The sequence below is a fragment of the Oncorhynchus gorbuscha genome, linkage group LG15 (assembly GCF_021184085.1).
Source record: "Oncorhynchus gorbuscha isolate QuinsamMale2020 ecotype Even-year linkage group LG15, OgorEven_v1.0, whole genome shotgun sequence".
In the NCBI taxonomy this organism is placed as follows: domain Eukaryota; kingdom Metazoa; phylum Chordata; class Actinopteri; order Salmoniformes; family Salmonidae; genus Oncorhynchus; species Oncorhynchus gorbuscha.
Window position 1 is genome coordinate 39,720,895 of NC_060187.1, and position 20,507 is coordinate 39,741,401.

A 20,507-nucleotide genomic window follows, 5' to 3' on the forward strand; every position below is an offset into this window, starting at 1 on the left:
GTGACACCGTCATAGGATGCCACATTTCCAACAAGTCAGTTGGTCAAATTTATGCCCTGCCATAGCTGTCCCGAGCCAACTGTAAGTGCTGTTATTGTGAAGTGGAAACGTCTAGGAGCAACAACAGCTCAGCCGCGAAGTGGTAGGTCACACAAGCTCACAGACCGGGACCGCTGAGTGCTGAAGCGTGTAACGTGTAAAAATCCTCTGTCCTCGGTTGCAACGTTCACTACCAAGTTCCAAACTGCCTATGGAAGCAACGTCAGCACAAGAACTGTTCATCGGAAGCATCATGAAATGGGTTTCCATGGCAGAGCAGTCACACACAAGCCTTAGATCACCATGCGCAATGCCAAGCATTGGCTGGAGTGGTGTAAAGTTCGCCGCCATTGGACTCTGGAGCAGTGGAAATGTGTTCTCTGGAGAGATGAATCACGCTTCAGCACCTGGCAGTCCGACGGCTACCTGCCTGAATGCATAGTGCCAAGTGTAAAGTTTGGTGGAGGAGAAATAATGGCCTGGTGCTGTTTGTCATGGTTCGGGTTGGTTCCAGTGAAGGGAAATCTTAACGCTACAGCGAACAATGATGTTCTAGACGATTCTATGCTTCCAAATTTGTGGCAGCAGTTTGGGTAAGGCCCTTCCCTGTTTCAGCATGAAAATGCCCCAGTTCACAAAGCGAGGTCCATACAGAAATGTTTGTTGAGATCGGTGTGGAAGAACTTGACTGGCCTGCACAGAGCCCTGACCTGAACCCTATCGAACACCTTTGGGATGAATTGGAACACCGACTGCGAGCCAGGCCTAATCCCCCAACATCAGTGCCCACCTCACTAATGCTCTTGTAACTGAATGGAAGAAAGTCCCAGCAGAAATGTTCCAACATCTAGTGAAAAGCCTTTCCAGAAGAGTGGAGGCTGTTATAGCAGCAAAGGGGGGACAAACTCCATATTAATGACCATGACTTTGGAATGAGATGTTCGACGAGCAGGTGTCCACATACTTTTAGTCATGTAGTTTAAGTTGTCTCATTTCAAAATGTTGATTGGTAAATGTATTCCATCCCTCAAGTATCAACATTCAATTTAGATCAAATCTTACTTTTTTTAAATCATGCATATCAATATTTTCATTGTTAAAACTGTTGTAGCAGCAGAAAGGGCTGTTGTCTGATGACATCATCATGGTAACTACCAGCAGTGGGTTTAGAGGAGCAACATAAAGCCTTTCACTGAGGCTATAGTGAGGCTGCTCCTGGGCTGTGGGAGCTTTGTCTCTGGTCCGGGTAGGCCACAGAGAGCCTGGGAGGAGAGAGGAAATATAGAGAGAGTGAACAAGAGAGTGAAGCAAGACGGGTAGAGAGAGAGAGTTTGGGCAGGCCTGACTGACAGAAACCTGGTGAAACCTGGAGAAACCTGGAGTAGTGTGTCCGTCCAGTCCATCCCAACAAAGACGTAAGCCCTCATTAAAAATACATGTCATTGGATCACACTTCGCATGAATCGTGTGATTTTCCCTCCGCCATAAGGGACCATGACTGAGTGGTGAATGGGGGCCAGGGAGAGCTGGGCCAATAGAGCACCATGCTGAGTCCCCATGGGAACCAGCCCCTCACCGAGGGGGGCTCATTTAACCATTGTTCCTCTCTTAACACAGCTTTTTAAATGCCTCTTTATGGACTCAGCAAAGCAAACTTCAGCCCATGTCCCCGCAGCCATAGGGAGAAAGTGTCAGAGGGAGAGTGGGGGGGGAAGAGGCAAAAGAGGAGCGTGAAAAAAGAAAGTAGAGTTGTAAGCGAGAAAGTTAGAAAGAAAGTATAAAATATGTTAAGATTATTCTCTTAACCACGATTAAAAACAAACTACTCTCAGTGGACTGCCTCATAGTACAACTTTAGGATGTCCATTTTTCCCACATCTACTTATTGAACATAATAGAAATCATTTCAAATCCCCCAGCAGCCACATCGTATAGTACTGGTTCTTAGGTCACGTGGTTGTTTTTCTTGAATATATTTGTAATTTTCAATTTTTAATATATCGTATGCAGGGCTCCCTTGTGATAGAGACCTTGGTCTCAATGGGACTCCCTGTGAAAATAAAGGTAACCAAAATATATACAACAATGATCCTCTGATTACCGTGGGGATGAGGTTTACAGTATCTGTGTTATCAAACCCAAGACATTCGCCAAGCATCAGTCACAGTGACTGTCTGTGATACAGTCAGCACTGGCTCATGTCCTCTCAGGACTGTGGAACTCCTACAGTACAGCAGACACTATAGGAACACCAGTATCACCCTGCAGTATGTCATCCTTCAGTGGAAACAACAGACCTGTCTCCTATACAATACGGCTGCTGAACGGAGTCTTAGTCAGTCTCACAGGGCAGCCAGGATAACAGTGAAATGAATAACAATGAACTGGCTCACAGTGAAGTTCACAACGGTAGAGATGATGGGGAGAACAGCAAGAATAGCAGAGAGGGAAAGTGTATGTGTACTGTATGTGAGATGTGTTGATGCACTCAGGAATATCTCAATATGAATACCAAACTGCACTCTAGAGAGGAGCCCCCACAAACATGTAAATGCTCACGCCTCCCTCCTCTCCCTCTCCTCGTCTCCCTATGCTCGCCGAGTGAGGACCCCCTGATTTTATCTGTAGCTGTCTGCTGTGTGCCTGATGAAAAAGCAGAGTGACACAGGGTTGCTACGCCAAAGGCCCATTTGCAAATCACAGTCCAATATAAACATAGTGTTTAACAGGGGTTTCTATGCCTTTTTGGCAGGGGTCCACCTCATAGCCGCTAGCATTAACAGCAATCTAACACAAGCCCAGCCAGCTTTAGCCTAGTGTGGAAACACCTTCCTCCCAGCCTCAGCCTGGTCCATGCAGCCAGCCGAGCTGATGGTCTTTGGGCAACACATTAATCTGAATACATTTACATAGAGATTGTGCTACGTTGGCAGAGGCTGGCCACTGCTGAGAATGCAGCATCCAAGTCCTCGTGCAAAAAATCACAATGATTGAAATAGAAAAAAAAGGTGAGGCGAGGATGCAGGCTTTATATTGCAGTGAGGAAGAGGAGGCAGTTGCTGGGGATTGTCAAATAAGCCGGGCTCCCAATGTGCCCATGTTCCCTCTTCGCTAATGACATCAGTGGCAGATGGGGGAGACTGGGGCACAGGCAAGCACAGCTCAGAGACACGATAGTACAGAGACACAGACTGAACAAAGACACTTTTACTGCCTGCGAGGATGACACCAGCTGGGATAGATAAACTGAGGGACAACATTGGACAAGGAACACGCGTCAATATGAACACACATGTACCCACAGACACAATCAGACCTTCGTCAGCATACAGCATAAGCCCTGAAGAACTCACACACTATCCATCACCTAAAAGTTATATATATATATATACACTGCTCAAAAAAAATAAAGGGAACACTAAAATAACACATCCTAGATCTGAATGAATTAAATATTCTTATTAAATACTTTTTTCTTTACATAGTTGCTGGAGGATGTTGCAGGCAGCAGAACGTTCTCCACAGCGTCTCTAGACTCTATCACGTCTGTCACATGTGCTCAGTGTGAACCTGCTTTCATCTGTGAAGAGCACAGGGCGCCAGTGGCGAATTTGCCAATCTTGGTGTTCTCTGGCAAATGCCAAACGTCCTGCACGGTGTTGGGCTGTAAGCACAACCCCCACCTGTGGACGTCAGGCCCTCATACCACCCTCATGGAGTCTGTTTCTGACCGTTTGAGCAGACACATGCACATTTGTGACCTGCTGGAGGTCATTTTGCAGGGCTCTGGTAGTGCTCCTCCTGCTCCTCCTTGCACAAAGGCGGAGGTAGCGGTCCTGCTGCTGGGTTGTTGCCCTCCTACGGCCTCCTCCATGTCTCCTGATGTACTGGCCTGTCTCCTGGTAGCGCCTCCATGCTCTGGACACTACGCTGACAGACAAGGCAAACCTTCTTGCCACAGCTCGCATTGATGTGCCATCATGGATGAGCTGCACTACCTGAGCCACTTGTGTGGGTTGTAATGTCCGTCTCATGCTACCACTAGAGTGAAAGCACCGCCAGCATTCAAAAGTGACCAAAACATCAGCCAGGAAGCATAGGAACTGAGAAGTGGTCTGTGGTCACCACCTGCAGAACCACTCCTTTATTGGGGGTGTCTTGCTAATTGCCTATAATTTCCACCTGTTGTCTATCCCATTTGCACAACAGCATGTGCAATTTATTGTCAATCAGTGTTGCTTCCTAAGTGGACAGTTTGATTTCACAGAAGTGTGATTGACTTGGAATTACATTGTGTTGTTTAAGTGTTCCCTTAATTTTTTTGAGCAGTATATATATACATGCACACACATCTGACGAGACACAACTGCTTTATCTCTCGCATCGTTGATAAATAAATATAGGCAGCCATCTAGCTTTGCCAGACAAAAATGGCTGCTACCTCAAGAATAACAACAAGAAGCAGCAGCAACTTCATGTTAGCTGATATGACTGAATATACATCCTTGTGACCTGAACCAATGCCAATACAAGAGGGGCCTATAGGAGTAAATCAGTGGAGGTTGGTGGGAGTAGATATAGGAGGACAGGCTCATTGCAATGGCTGGAATGGAATAAATGGAACGGAGTCCAACGTGGTTTCCATGCCATTCCATAGAGTCCATTCCAGCTATTACAATGAGCCCGTCCTCCAATAGCTCCTCCCACCAGCCTCCACTGGAGTAAACGGAAAAAACTAGTAGCATATTACCAACGTATCATGATGTCAAACAACCATTTATTGTGATGTAGTAATCTTATGTTCAAATCTACTTCATTCCAAGGTATACATATTTTCCCCAGCAATTAAATGGGTAAGTATGTTTGTAGAATGGATTAAATATACTTGGCAAGGAAAATAAGTCTCTATTAGAATCAGCAAATTGGACACTGAACTTTACCCAACTCACCTCAGGACATCAACGTAAAGCAATATTATTCACTAATAGTTCTGCTAAGCATTTACCATACAAGAAAACATGCAAACAACAAACGGGTTGCATCTTCTGTTTTGGTATACAGCACAACTTGCCATGCTGGATAAGAAGGACTTGAGAGAGAGAGGGGGGACGAGGAGAGAGTGAGGAGAGAAAGGGTTCAGCAGGGACGAAGCTCAATGTGTGAGACTGTGTGTGTGTCAACCCCAGCTGAGCAGACATTTTGTTGACATGCTGATAGGGATTTAAGCAGTGGGAGGGTGGGTGGCAGACCAAGGTGAGAGAATGACGGGAGAAAGGGAGCTTTGCATGGTGGGGGGCGAGAGAGGGGCTGACAAACGTGCCGTTACTAAGCTTGATTTCAGCGTGAGTTGAGGCGATTAGGGCCGGGGAGAGGAGGAAAGGATAGGGGAGGAGAGGAGGGGGGGAGAGGATGGGGAGGAGAGGAGGGAGGGAGAGGATGGGGGAGGAGAGGAGGGGGTACGGTTCCTCCAGAGGAAAGAACAGGGGGACAGGTCTATTGATGAAGTGATGGGTGAGAAGTGGCTCTCTTTCAGTCCGGCTAATAAAGCAGAAGCCTATGTGAATAATGGTATCTACCACAGGGTGGCTAGGCACTCGTGTCTTCAGTTCCCCGTCAACCACTTTCTCTGACAAACATCTCATGAGATAAAGTCCCTCCTCTTAAAGGGATATAATTGTTTATACTGTTGCAGGGTAGTGATACTATACTGTGTGTATGCACGGTGCTGCACACCTCGTGCACCATTATGCAATGAAGGGTATCTGAACATTTCCATTAAATGCTATTTATTATTTAACCCTTTCTCATTGATATACTGCTTCAAATGTAATTTCTCAAATTTCAAAGTGACATTAAACGCAGATTGTCTTACCAACATGGCACAATACAGTAAGTATGTGGTCATTAAGGATCATTACAAAAAGAAGAAAAGGTCCCCAAAATAGATCCATACAACTGAATCAAAATTATTTTCACAATACCACCTATTTTCAGAATCAATTATCATATGCTAACCGACATCAGTGTGTGTCTGCTAATGCAGTGATACCGACTAAAACAGCCGCATCCTAATCTGTAGACAACCTCAGTTTGATTGTGGACCAGCCACGTACACCGAGACGGCAAGCCAAAAGGGACATGCTCTGTCTCTGTCTCTACCAGACTGGGGGAGGTGGAGGTCTGGGGGAGGTGGTCCCCGGGAGGCAATAAGTAGCAGCTTATAAAATAAGCAAACACATTTGATGCAGCCACCAAACAGGCCAGTCTGCACAGCAGACGACATCCCTCCTCTGACCTTGACCCTTAGGGTCTTTCTTCACCTGCTCCTGAATGGAAGTCAGTGCAGCTGGGCAGTCTAGCCATTTGCCTGACTGGATTTACCATCCCCATTTTCACCCCGTTCCCACGCTTGGTTATCATCCCCCTTTTTTGGGTTGCTCCGAGCCTAAATGGTCAAATATAATATTGATGTGGCGCATCGTGACTGGCCGTCAGTAGGCTGAGTCTCTTGGTGACCACCATCTCTGCTGCCTCCGAGAGTTTGGAGGTGTAGTGGCTCTATACGTTTCAGAAAAATCATCAAACAGGTTCTTTCTATTTACCAGCAAAAATAAAATATCCTTTCTTTCACACTATTCTTCTCCTTGGCTTTAGGTTTCACCCTCCCATCACACCACCAGAAGTACCAGAAGTACCAGTTATTTCAGCTCATTCTCTTTCTCCACAATGCACTCCTCTCAACGTCCCCCTTTCTTCGAAAGAGTATAGAGAGGGAAGTCTGTGGATACTGTTTGTTGAGTTGAGCTTTGTGTGTTCTACGGATGCTGGCTAGTGTTTCGTGGTGGCCCTTTCCTGCAGTCAAATGACCTAGTGGCCTCATGGGTGGAATGTTATTCATATTTTTCATAATTTCATCATTAATAAACATTGTTTCAAAAAACCTGCCAAAAATCCATTGTTTCTATGTCAAATGGTTTTGTTATACTTCAGTCTTCTGTAATGTATATAAAGTGTAATATTGGGATGAAAGCTCAACATTGAACACATTTCAACTCTATATCTGACATGGTACAGGTGTCTTCTTTCTTTTAAGAACGTAACCATGTGTGTGAGGTGTATACTTTTGTTTCAAAGCAGATTGGTTTAAGACTACAGAGAAACACTCTGTATGACCCTGATTTAACCCACTGCAGTAAAAGGTTAAGCAACGTGTTGGGCTGTAAGGTGTGTTTGGTGCTGATCTGCGTGTGTTAAGCTGTGGTGTGTGTATGTTTTGTGCTGATCTGCATGTGTTAAGCTGTGGTGTGTGTGCATGTTTGGTGCTGATCTGCGTGTGTTAAGCTGTGGTGTGTGTATGTTTGGTGCTGATCGGTGTGTGTTAAGCTGTGGTGTGTGTATGTTTGGTGCTGAGTGTGTTAAGCTGTGGTGTGTGTATGTTTGGTGCTGATCGGTGTGTGTTAAGCTGTGGTGTGTGTATGTTTGGTGCTGATCGGTGTGTGTTAAGCTGTGGTGTGTGTATGTTTTGTGCTGATCTGCATGTGTTAAGCTGTGGTGTGTGTGCATGTTTGGTGCTGATCTGCGTGTGTTAAGCTGTGGTGTGTGTATGTTTGGTGCTGATCGGTGTGTGTTAAGCTGTGGTGTGTGTATGTTTGGTGCTGATCGGTGTGTGTTAAGCTGTGGTGTGTGTATGTTTGGTGCTGATCGGTGTGTGTTAAGCTGTGGTGTGTGTATGTTTGGTGCTGATCGGTGTGTGTTAAGCTGTGGTGTGTGTATGTTTGGTGCTGATCGGTGTGTGTTAAGCTGTGGTGTGTGTATGTTTGGTGCTGATCGGTGTGTGTTAAGCTGTGGTGTGTGTATGTTTGGTGCTGATCGGTGTGTGTTAAGCTGTGGTGTGTGTATGTTTGGTGCTGATCGGTGTGTGTTAAGCTGTGGTGTGTGTATGTTTGGTGCTGATCGGTGTGTGTTAAGCTGTGGTGTGTGTATGTTTGGTGCTGATCGGTGTGTGTTAAGCTGTGGTGTGTGTATGTTTGGTGCTGATCAGTGTGTGTTGTGTTGCGGGGTTGAGAACACCGCCTCAGCCCCTCACATTTTCATTATGGTCCAAATCGCAGGCCTGTACTTGAGCTTGGCCTCTGCCAGCCAAGCCACCAGTTTAATCACACATAGAGCACTCCATTTTAATTTCCCTCTCATAACCCCCCCCCCCCCCCCCCCACACACACATTCCACTCCTCACTGCTTCATAATTCTGCCCTCAGAGCTGTCTGTGTGGCTGAGTGTTTGGGCCCTTTGAAATGACATAATCAGTGACTTGGATAAATGCCTGCCTGTTTTCCCTCTGCTCCCTGTAATCAGAAGCCAGCCAGCTCTCCGTACCGGAGCGTTGAAGCAGTGCTGTGTTACTAAAGCAACTCTTGGAAGTTGTTCACTAGTTTCTCTGATGCCTGAGGAGTGATGTCTACAATGATACTGATTAAGAGACTGTTCTCACGGAAGTGCTCCTAGTCCTTCACTAATGGCTGAGGACTGGTCTCCACAATTACAAATGCAGGCCAATTTGTTTGAGGTTAATAAATGTGCCAGCTCAATGATACAATAGCTCCCTCAGGTACATGATCACAAAACACTCCAAAATATCAGATTATTATCATGAGGATACAGGCTTAGAATAAACATACACTAGAACTAGAATTGTCAATAATATAGTAATAAAAATTAAGATATTCAGTAGGTCTCAAAAGGGGAAAATAAATCACAAGTAAATCCTACATTTCATAGCAGCTTTTTAATAATATAATAATAATGGTAATAAAATAAATGAAAATAACCTTGATAACTTACAAGTAACAACCCATTGAATGTATGCTTTTATTTCTGCTTTTTTTAAAAATATAAATGAAAACCTATTGCAAATCAGCACAGATGTGTCTTTCCAAATGCCTGGGATGAAAGCATGAAAAGAAAACATCCTATTTATCCCATTTCGTCATTGATGTTTGAAAAGAACTAAACACAGAATCCATGCAAATGAATTATTTTTCATTTGAATTAGAAAGTAGGGCAATGTACAAAAAAAATGCTAAGAAGGTCTAGGAGAATTGAACAACGGCTATAAATGCTTTCAGCAACTATTACTTCTGTGGGTGGAACACATTCAATCAATATCTAAGCAAATAAAAGCAACGGGTATTCACAGTGAGGGAAGCTTCATGAGACGAGGCTGCATGGACACAAATGAAGCATGTGCCCACTAACACCACCACCACTAGCCCTACCAGTGAAATGGTCTACAGTACAAATCCTACACAATAACTACAACTAGGAATACCATTCTAGAAGCATAGAAAGAGAATGACTCTGGTTCTGTGGCTAGAACGGTTTGTCCTATAGATATTGTATATGGTTTATGTTTGAAGTGACAGTATGCTTCAATCAGCTAAATGTCTTCATACTTCTTCTGCCTGATATGCTGATTGAAATGAATACATCCAATCACCACTATTTCTAGCTATTAAAAAAATACATATTTTTTTTACAAATGTATGGGTAGACATTTCTGTATTTAATGTATGCTTATTCTGGGAATTAGCAGCACCAAGATACAAAACTAGTATTATACCACCTCACTCAATTTGATTAAATAAAACATCTACAGCTTGAGCTGCCAACCTCCTTTTGGGTTAGAATTACCATGCCAAATAAGAAGTGAAAGAGAGTGTGTGTGTGTGTGTGTGTGTGTGTGTGTGTGTGTGTGTGTGTGTGTGTGTGTGTGTGTGTGTGTGTGTGTGTGTGTGTGTGTGTGTGTGTGTGTGTGTGTGTGTGTGTGTGTGTGTGTGTGTGTGTGTGTGTGTGTGTGTGTGTGTGTGTGTGTGTGTGTGTGTGTGGTCTGCCCTCCTATCTGTAAGGATGGTAAGGAATGGAGGGGGTTAATGTCTGTATGTGTAATGATAGAGGTGTGTGCTCCTTCAACTTTGCCAACTAACGGTCTGCACACACACACACACTGCATTGTTGAGAAGGAACCTGCAAGTAAGCATTTCGTTGGACGGTGTATACCATGTGTATCCCATATAACTAATAAAACTTGAACCCCCCACCCCTCACCCACACAAACTGTATCCTCCCTCCCTCCTGTCTGTACCAGCTCCAGCTCTTGCAGGACGTACTGTACCCAGCCTCCCTTCTCCTTGTACTGCCTGCACCAGCTCCAGCTCTAGCAAGATGTACTGTACCCAGCCTCCGCCCCTCCTCTCTTTGTGCTGAATTATGCATAATTGCAGTGGTGTACTTACACACATGGCTATGGGCATCATTACCATAAAAGCTTTCTCTTTTGGGGGGGGGCAGAGCTAGGGGGTACGGGTGTTTTTGTGTTTTCAAGTAAGAGCGTGAATGTCCAGATGCAATCCCAAATGGCAGTTGATTTGTGTGTGTGTGTGTGTTGAGAGGGGGTCTATGCCTTGGGGTTTGGTGGGCTTGCGTGTATGTCTGAATGTCATTTTTGTCTGGCGCTGCTGAAAACATATGGGCTCCCCAGCTGTTCTCAATATGCAAATGAGGGACCAGCACACACCCACTGACCCAGACACACTATTCTCTCTCTTTACTCCCCTCTTTAAGGACCTACTGTCCCCCAATCCTGACACCACCCACCCCAAACAAATCCTACCCCCTCCTGTCAGACCCCCACCCCCATAGCCTGCCGTCTCAGCTGCTCAGAACACCATTAACCTGGCTGCCATTTTACCCACAAAGGAGATGGGATACAGTAGCCTGGGTGTCGGGCTAGCGTTTGAGCTTTCTAACTAGCCTGGGCAAAGCTAAGTTAACCACTAAGCGCTCTCCTCCCCACAGAGTCTGAGCTGATTAGACAGGCAGCTTGATTAAACCGACCTGATAAAGAGGGAGATAGAGGGATGAGACTGCTTTGAATAAGTAAACGTGCATATATCCTAGCGAGGCTAGCTTCTTATCCCTATGGTGTCATCCATATTTAATACACTGCCAGTGCACAAGTCACTCTCCCTTGATGGGTACTACGTCCTTTATTAACTGTAATATGACAACTAGGCGACAAACCCTCAAAACACGTCAGAGGAAAACAACACAATACATTTTCAAGGTGCTGCCACAATGACATGGGAAATGTTAATGAACATGAATTTTCTGGGATTTCACATAATGAATTGCATCATCCATCTTGCTTGCCTTAGTTGTACAGTATAGTAGTGTACAGTATCTAGTGTTATTCTATATGATTATGTACAACAATGGATCCTCTCTGCCCTCACTCTGGATTGTCAAACATATTTCACTCTCATACACTGCATTGTGGTCTGATCGTGAAATGGTCGTGAAATGGCCGAATGCTAACCAGTGTTTTCTGGAGTGATTCAATTGCTGTGAGTTATGAGAGCGAGAGTAAAAATGATTTGATTACTTTGGCTTCAGTTCCGTGTCGTGGTTCCCCCATGGAGACGAGCCTGTGTGTGTGTGTGTGTGTGTGTGTGTGTGTGTGTGTGTGTGTGTGTGTGTGTGTGTGTGTGTGTGTGTGTGTGTGTGTGTGTGTGTGTGTGTGTGTGTGTGTGTGTGTGTGTGTGTGGGCTGTGGTGTGTGTGTGGGGCTGCTGCTGAGCGCACACACACACACACACACACACACACACACACACACACACACACACACACACACACACACACACACACACACACACACACACACACACACACACACACACACACACACACACACACACACACACACACACACACACAGAGAAACACATCAAAGGGCTTTAGAGCAGATGATAGCATATTTCCAGGACACAGATCATTCACAGAGGACTCAGTGCAGTAATTAGCTTTGACAGGTGAAAATGTCTGTGAAAGGCTGAGATTGTAACAGTGCAACCGTCCAGTGTAAAACACCAGGGCAACAGTACATCCATCCCGACTAACACCACTTTAAGACCAAAAAGCACAAATATATTGCCTCATCCACGTTTAGCGTGCCGCCCGCTGTTTCCCTCCTGATACCCCTGATCCCCAGTGCTTTGACAAGGCATAATAAAAGGAGTATGAAGCGGCAGCATTGTGCGGGGGAACACAGTGCTGCATGCTGAGCGCGGTGTGAAGGGCGTACACTGCTGGGTCCCACGGTGCAGCAGCGCACCAGGCCCTATAGCGGGGAGTGCTGTGCATGCTAATGAGGCCATTATGTGGTGGAGATGGGCCGGCCGGGCGTGTACTCCCCTCCTCTTATTGCCTTTACAGTGGGGATTTAACAGTATGTTAGGAGGCTACCTAACGGCAGCCAGTCACCAATGTCACATATGGCACAATGTGCAGACAGACAGACAGACAGACAGACAGACAGACAGACAGACAGACAGACAGACAGACAGACAGACAGACAGACAGACAGACAGACAGACAGACAGACAGACAGACAGACAGACAGACAGACAGACAGACAGACAGACAGACAGACAGACAGACAGACAGACAGACAGACAGACAGACAGACGCCGACTGCCACACCATATTTCACTCATACCAAAACCAGCAACAGTAACGTTATCAAGGCCTTGCATAAAGAAAGATGGGGTGAAAGAGAAACAAAGAGTGGAAGCTCAACCAACCAGCGACATTTGTTTTGTAATTCTCCTGAGCGCCTTCATTAAAGCAGCGGCTTGCGTTGTTTCTCTGAACACTCTGTGTTAGTTATTTAGGAGAACAAGTACGAGGGGGTTAAGACTCAAGCGTATGCAAATGCAATTAGGGCCATTTCATACCCGTTAAGCAGATGGCGGGCGTTAAAAGCAGTCCACAGTCGCCATCTTGGCTGAGCAGACAGCTGGCAGACAACGGCAGCCATTTTGTAGGTGCGCGGCACGGCGTTGCCAGGCTGAGACACAGCGTGGAGCCTGTCTCTCTGTGCCAGCAGATTGACGTGGGACTCTTAATACTAATCTGTAAGCCATGCAACTACTCCACAATTCAATTACAGCATTATCACACCCTAGGGCATTATGTTTGCTGAAGGTAAGCAGCAAAAATAAAAGAGAATTGTCTGTGCTACATTGCTGTGTATACTGTATATTACTCAATAGCGATTATACAACGGGTGGTTTGGAATTCCCATTGCTAGAGCCTATCCTGCCCATGATATACTTGACAACATAAAAAGTTCCAACATTTATGTTGTTACCTAGCAACACACTACTACTCCGACTACTACTTTTACAGATCCACTGTCTCATCTGCCCAGCCATGCAATTTATAAAACTTGATCTCCACTGTAAAAAGCATCTAGACATTATCTCAGGATTTGCAACATTGTTGTAATATTTTAAATGAGATATCTACTCTGTCCCATAGTAATGAACGTATTTCCGCATCTTTTCTCAGCAAGTCGAAATCACGAATCAGCATCATTTCATGGATATATACAAAGAAATGTCAATACAAAAACAGGTCAAACTAAATGAAATGCAGCTAGTTTTCGGTCTTTCCAGCTTCAGTCTGAAGTGATTGTGTTAGCTGTGTGGTTGGCTAGCTAGCAAGGGTGGAAGACAGAACCTCCATAGCAACCATTTCTGTATGCTACAATGTTCAACCAACGCTTGGGTACAGGGCAGTCAATACTTTACAGGGCTCCCGAGTGGCGCAGCGGTCTAAGGCACTGCACCTCAGTGCTAGAGGCGTCACTACAGACACCCTGGTTGGATTCCTGGCTGAACCACAACCGGCTGTGATTGGGACCATAGGGTGGCGCACAATTGTCCGGGGTAGGCCTCTCATGTATTATTGCTTAACTGTGGCCTGTCTTTGACGGTTTTATTTGTTTAAGACGATGAATAGTCCTCACACATTTCACACACCATTTGAGGATACACCCAGCAATTGTCACATGACTTTGTCACGTCTGTGTAAAAGGCTGAAACAACTGAACAGCGAAGCTGGAGGCCTGCTTACCAAGTGAAGTCTGCAACATTGTGTTGTTTGTAGATCTCTCTGTGTAAAGGTGTTCCTGTTTCAGGTCCAAACTATCTCTGCCCCCTTTGTCCTCTCCAGCCCAGAAGTTTTCAATCCCTTTCTTATCCAACAAAAAAAAAGCACTTAAAGTCATTCTTATTTAATCAAATGTTTCCTATTTCTATGTATCTAAAGATAGGGCTTCTTGTATAGAAGGTCTTTTCAAAGCTCCTTGTGGGGAGAGGAGAATTGTTCAAATATGGAGGAGAAAAGTCACATGAAATAGTGGATACTGTTCAGGCCAGTGATCAGGCCCACTGTTCAGGCCACTGTCCAGGCACTATATGCTCAACGTCCTTTTCATCTCTCACTCAGGACTCGTTCACTCCTGAATATAGTTCCGCTGTACAGTGAATGGGTTATCAGGCACTACTATATAACCATCAGACAGTGAACTGTACTGTATCAAAACCAGCACCTCTTCCATCTCCATACAGATCAATAACCTCTGCCACCTCCTCTGATAGTAACCTGAGGGGTGAGGAAGAAAACTGGAGGCGAAAAAATATTTTCTCTGAATCTGCAGACGAGAGAAAAAAGTTCAAATTGTCCTTTTATCCTGGTTCATCAGATGTGTAGAGCATGGTGACTGTACAGTACATGCTTGGAGGGGGACTGACGAGAGAGCCCTGTTCAATTCAATATAAGAACTCTCGCTCAAACAGTCAGGTGGAATGAGTAAGAATGAGTAATCAGCGGGGAAAAAAAGTCCTTTGACGTCCGTTTTTTATTCTCTCTCTTTCTCGCTGGCAAAGTTTTATCAAATGGTCTTGGACCAGGAAAGCCCCTACGGCGGAACCACACATACAGACATGCTTACACACACACAGATAGAGAGAAAGCGGGTGGTTGAGGGTTAGGATCTGACTGATGTGCTCCATACAGTGGCTGGTTCTGGTCCTGCTACTAGAGGAGGAGGAGAGCGAGAGCTGGCAGCGCCGGGTCCCTGGGCTCTAGGGCCGGGGGCAGTGATGGGCGAACTCTGCTAGCCTCTCTCCTCCATATTGATTTGCTGCTCCGCTTTTCTGATGAGCATCTTGCTAGCGGGGATGAGAGCCTGCCTCGCCTCCCCTTGCCTCGGCTCGCCTGCCCACTCTGCCGCTGCCTGGCTGGCCCCAGCCGGCTCCCTGAGAACCCGGCACGGAGCAGAGGGCCACGGGAAGAGAGGAGCCAGAGAGCCCATGGCCATCGACAGCTGGGTTCACATGCTCCCTGGTTCATCATTCACTGCTTCCAAACAGGCATCAATCCTATCCTCTCGTTCTCTTCCTATTTTTCTCTCTGTTTCTCCTCCTCCTCCTGCAAACAACAAGAGACAGGGAGAAAGAGAAAGAGTTGAGCTTAACTTGCAGCATTTTGCCCACAGTATACAGATGTCAATCCTGTGCTTTGATCAGGGAGGTCGGGGGGAGGTTTGGCATCCTCTCAGTTTGTGATGTGAACTTCATCACCCCCTGAGTAAAGAAAAGCTGAAATGGGAGAATGTTGAGTTAAGTGTGTCAGGCAGGAAGAAACTGCCTGCCAAGTGTACTCTGAGCTATTACTCTGACGATTTCCCCTTTCCCTCCACACAGTAGCCAGTGACAGCATTTGGCTGATGATGCCTCTCCACACAGTAGCCAGTGACAGCATTTAGCTGATGATGCCCCTCCACACAGCAGCCAGTGACAGCATTTGGCTGATGATGCCCCTCCACACAGCAGCCAGTGACAGCATTTAGCTGATGATGCCCCTCCACACAGCAGCCAGTGACAGCATTTGGCTGATGATGCCCCTCCACACAGCAGCCAGTGACAGCATTTGGCTGATGATGCCTCTCCACACAGTAGCCAGTGACAGCATTTAGCTGATGATGCCCCTCCACACAGCAGCCAGTGACAGCATTTGGCTGATGATGCCCCTCCACACACTAGCCAGTGACAGCATTTGGCTGATGATGCCCCTCCACACAGTAGTCAGTGACAGCATTTGGCTGATGATGCCCCTCCACACAGTAGTCAGTGACAGCATTTGGCTGATGATGCCTCTCCACACAGCAGCCAGTGACAGCATTTGGCTGATGATGCCCCTCCACACAGTAGTCAGTGACAGCATTTGGCTGATGATGCCTCTCCACACAGTAGTCAGTGACAGCATTTGGCTGATGATGCCCCTCCACACACTAGTCAGTGACAGCATTTGGCTGATGATGCCTCTCCACACAGTAGTCAGTGACAGCATTTGGCTGATGATGCCCCTCCACACACTAGTCAGTGACAGCATTTGGCTGATGATGCCTCTCCACACAGTAGTCAGTGACAGCATTTGGCTGATGATGCCTCTCCACACAGTAGTCAGTGACAGCATTTGGCTGATGATGCCTCTCCACACAGTAGCCAGTGACAGCATTTGGCTGATGATGCCTCTCCACACAGTAGCCAGTGACAGCATTTGGCTGATGATGCCTCTCCACACAGTAGCCAGTGACAGCATTTGGCTGATGATGCCTCTCCACACAGTAGCCAGTGACAGCATTTGGCTGATGATGCCTCTCCACACAGTAGCCAGTGACAGCATTTGGCTGATGATGCCTCTCCACACAGTAGCCAGTGACAGCATTTGGCTGATGATGCCCCTCCACACAGTAGCCAGTGACAGCATTTGGCTGATGATGCCTCTCCACACAGTAGCCAGTGACAGCATTTGGCTGATGATGCCTCTCCACACAGTAGCCAGTGACAGCATTTGGCTGATGATGCCTCTCCACACAGTAGCCAGTAACAGCATTTGGCTGATGATGCCCCTCCACACACTAGTCAGTGACAGCATTTGGCTGATGATGCCCCTCCACACAGTAGCCAGTGACAGCATTTGGGCCTATTATAAAAATCACCATAGCGCTGGTGGAATTCATGAAAATGATCCTCAACAAAATACAGTCTTTACCAATAACAACCTACACTATATCCCCAACCACAAAGGTCCACCAAGTTTGGGGTATTTTGATATTGCCCCCCCAAATAACAAAAACTGTGCAATAGAGACAGGAAAACTTTGCTTCACAGCCTTAGCTATTTGGCACATATTGAATGTGGAAGAATGTGAGGGTGTTTGCCAGTGTCATTCTAAACTTTGTTAAAAAAACATGTGGTTTTTGTATTGTCTAAAATTATTCAAATGGTTTCAGTGCCCTCTTATTATGTTAATGGCAGTAAGGAACATTTCTTTATGGACTCTCGGCTCCATTGTGTCCTGCAACTGTGAAAGACCATGGTCAAACCGAACCCCCTCCACCCCATACCTCCATCACACCACTACCACGACACAACCTACAGGCCTCCTCTCTCCTCCTCACCCCACCTCTACTGTGACAAAAAAAATATTTATTTTTAAAGTCCACAGGCTTAATTCCACACTGAGAAAATAAAGAAATGCACTTTTGGAGACTCGCTGGGCATTTGGAAGTTGGGAGTTGGCCGTTGAGGGGAGAGAAAGGGGGACATAGAGGGGACTGAGCTGTTGGGACAAGAAGAGGGGGTGTGTTAGGGGTACGAATAGGGGGAGACCGGGGGAGAGGTGCATGTCTCAGACACAATAATACTATTCATAGGGCTCAGACATGGGTGTTAACTCCCCTCTGCCAGGACACAATGGGGCTCCCCGACATTCAGACAGCCTTGGTGATATTGTTAGTTCAGGGCTGCATTCCCCCGGCCGCGGGATGAAGCGGACGCATTGTGCCGGGCCGGCAGGATGGATGGAGGGAGGCTTGAGAGGCAAAGAAAGAAAGAACAGGGCGTTTGTCTATCTGTCAGCTCTGAAGGAGAGGGCAGAGGCAGAGGGGAGGGGTACATGGGGAATGGGGGGGGTACAGGGGGAGCTTTCGCCCCATGGCATTGGACTTGTGTTTAGAAATCATGCTATAAATATTATTGAAGCAGCCAAGTGCAGAACTAAAGACCCGTGGAAAGAAGGGGGTGGGGAAACAGAAGGAACATAGCGATGAAGGCATGACGCTTTTTCCTAAGAAAGGGGGCTTTGACATGTGGTTTGCATATCGCTATAGTGTTTAGACACATTTTGTTACCGCCTTGCCTTGGTAGAGGGAGACCGAATGAGAGAGAGGGAGTGTGAGAAAGAAGGGGGTAGAGAGAGAGGGAGTGAGAGAAATAAGGGGATAGAGAGAGAGGGAGTGAGAGAAAGAAGGGGGTAGAGAGAGAGGGAGTGAGACTAAGAAGGGGGTAGAGAGAGAGGGAGTGAGAGAAAGAAGTGGATAGAGAGAGAAGGAGTGAGACTAAGAAGGGGGTAGAGAGAGATGGAGTGAGAGAAAGAAGGGGATAGAGAGAGAGGGAGTGAGAGAGAGAAAGAAGGGGGTAGAGAGAGGGAGTGAGAGAAAGAAGGGGATAGAGAGAGAGGGAGTGAGACTAAGAAGGGGGTAGAGAGAGAGGGAGTGAGAGAAAGAAGTGGATAGAGAGAGAAGGAGTGAGACTAAGAAGGGGGTAGAGAGAGATGGAGTGAGAGAAAGAAGGGGATAGAGAGAGAGGGAGTGAGAGAGAGAAAGAAGGGGGTAGAGAAAGAGGGAGTGAGAGAAAGAAGGGGATAGAGAGAGAGGGAGTGAGAGAAAGAAGGGAATAGAGAGAGAGGGAGTGAGAGAAAGAAGGGGATAGAGAGAGAGGGAGTGAGAGAGAGAAAGAAGGGGATAGAGAGAGGGAGTGAGAGAAAGAAAGAAGAGGATAGAGAGAGAGGTAGTGAGAGAAAGAAAGAAGAGGATAGAGAGAGAGGGAGTGAGAGAAAGAAAGAAGGGGATAGAGAGAGAGGGAGTGAGAGAAAGAAAGAAGAGGATAGAGAGAGAGGGAGTGAGAGAAAGAAAGAAGAGGATAGAGAGAGAGGGAGTGAGAGAAAGAAAGAAGGGGATAGAGAGAGAGGGAGTGAGAGAGAGAAAGAAGGGGATAGAGAGAGAGGGAGTGAGAGAAAGAAGGGGATAGAGAGAGAGGGAGTGAGAGAAAGAAAGAAGAGGATAGAGAGAGAGGGAGTGAGAGAAAGAAAGAAGAGGATAGAGAGAGAGGGAGTGAGAGAAAGAAAGAAGGGGATAGAGAGAGAGGGAGTGAGACTAAGAAGGGGGTAGAGAGAGAGGGAGTGAGAGAAAGAAGTGGATAGAGAGAGAAGGAGTGAGACTAAGAAGGGGGTAGAGAGAGATGGAGTGAGAGAAAGAAGGGGATAGAGAGAGAGGGAGTGAGAGAGAGAAAGAAGGGGGTAGAGAAAGAGGGAGTGAGAGAAAGAAGGGGATAGAGAGAGAGGGAGTGAGAGAAAGAAGGGAATAGAGAGAGAGGGAGTGAGAGAAAGAAGGGGATAGAGAGAGAGGGAGTGAGAGAGAGAAAGAAGGGGATAGAGAGAGGGAGTGAGAGAAAGAAAGAAGAGGATAGAGAGAGAGGGAGTGAGAGAAAGAAAGAAGAGGATAGAGAGAGAGGGAGTGAGAGAAAGAAAGAAGGGGATAGAGAGAGAGGGAGTGAGAGAAAGAAAGAAGAGGATAGAGAGAGAGGGAGTGAGAGAAAGAAATAAGAGGATAGAGAGAGAGGGAGTGAGAGAAAGAAAGAAGGGGATAGAGAGAGAGGGAGTGAGAGAGAGAAAGAAGGGGATAGAGAGAGAGGGAGTGAGAGAAAGAAGGGGATAGAGAGAGAGGGAGTGAGAGAAAGAAAGAAGAGGATAGAGAGAGAGGGAGTGAGAGAAAGAAAGAAGAGGATAGAGAGAGAGGGAGTGAGAGAAAGAAAGAAGGGGATAGAGAGAGAGGGAGTGAGAGAAAGAAGTGGATAGAGAGAGAAGGAGTGAGACTAAGAAGGGGGTAGAGAGAGATGGAGTGAGAGAAAGAAGGGGATAGAGAGAGAGGGAGTGAGAGAGAGAAAGAAGGGGGTAGAGAAAGAGGGAGTGAGAGAAAGAAGGGAATAGAGAGAGAGGGAGTGAGAGAAAGAAGGGAATAGAGAGAGAGGGAGTGAGAGAAAGAAGGGGATAGAGAGAGAGGGAGTGAGAGAGAGAAAGAAGGGGATAGAGAGAGGGAGTGAGAGAAAGAAAGAAGAGGATAGAGAGAGAGGGAGTGAGAGAAAGAAAGAAGAGGATAGAGAGAGAGGGAGTGAGAGAAAGAAAGAAGGGGATAGAGAGAGAGGGAGTGAGAGAAAGAAAGAAGAGGATAGAGAGAGAGGGAGTGAGAGAAAGAAAGAAGAGGATAGAGAGAGAGGGAGTGAGAGAAAGAAAGAAGGGGATAGAGAGAGAGGGAGTGAGAGAGAGAAAGAAGGGGATAGAGAGAGAGGGAGTGAGAGAAAGAAGGGGATAGAGAGAGAGGGAGTGAGAGAAAGAAAGAAGAGGATAGAGAGAGAGGGAGTGAGAGAAAGAAAGAAGAGGATAGAGAGAGAGGGAGTGAGAGAAAGAAAGAAGGGGATAGAGAGAGAGGGAGTGAGAGAG

At 46.4% G+C, this 20,507-nt stretch overlaps 1 long non-coding RNA gene across 1 annotated transcript in view; it reads right to left on the reverse strand.

Annotated features, from left to right (window-relative positions):
- Positions 1-20,507, reverse strand: part of LOC123996350 — a 51,719-nt gene that overhangs the window by 3,292 nt on the left and 27,920 nt on the right. The window contains exon 4 of the long non-coding RNA XR_006831963.1: positions 14,016-15,374. This is a non-coding gene — a long non-coding RNA (uncharacterized LOC123996350). The remainder of the gene's footprint in view (positions 1-14,015; positions 15,375-20,507) is intronic.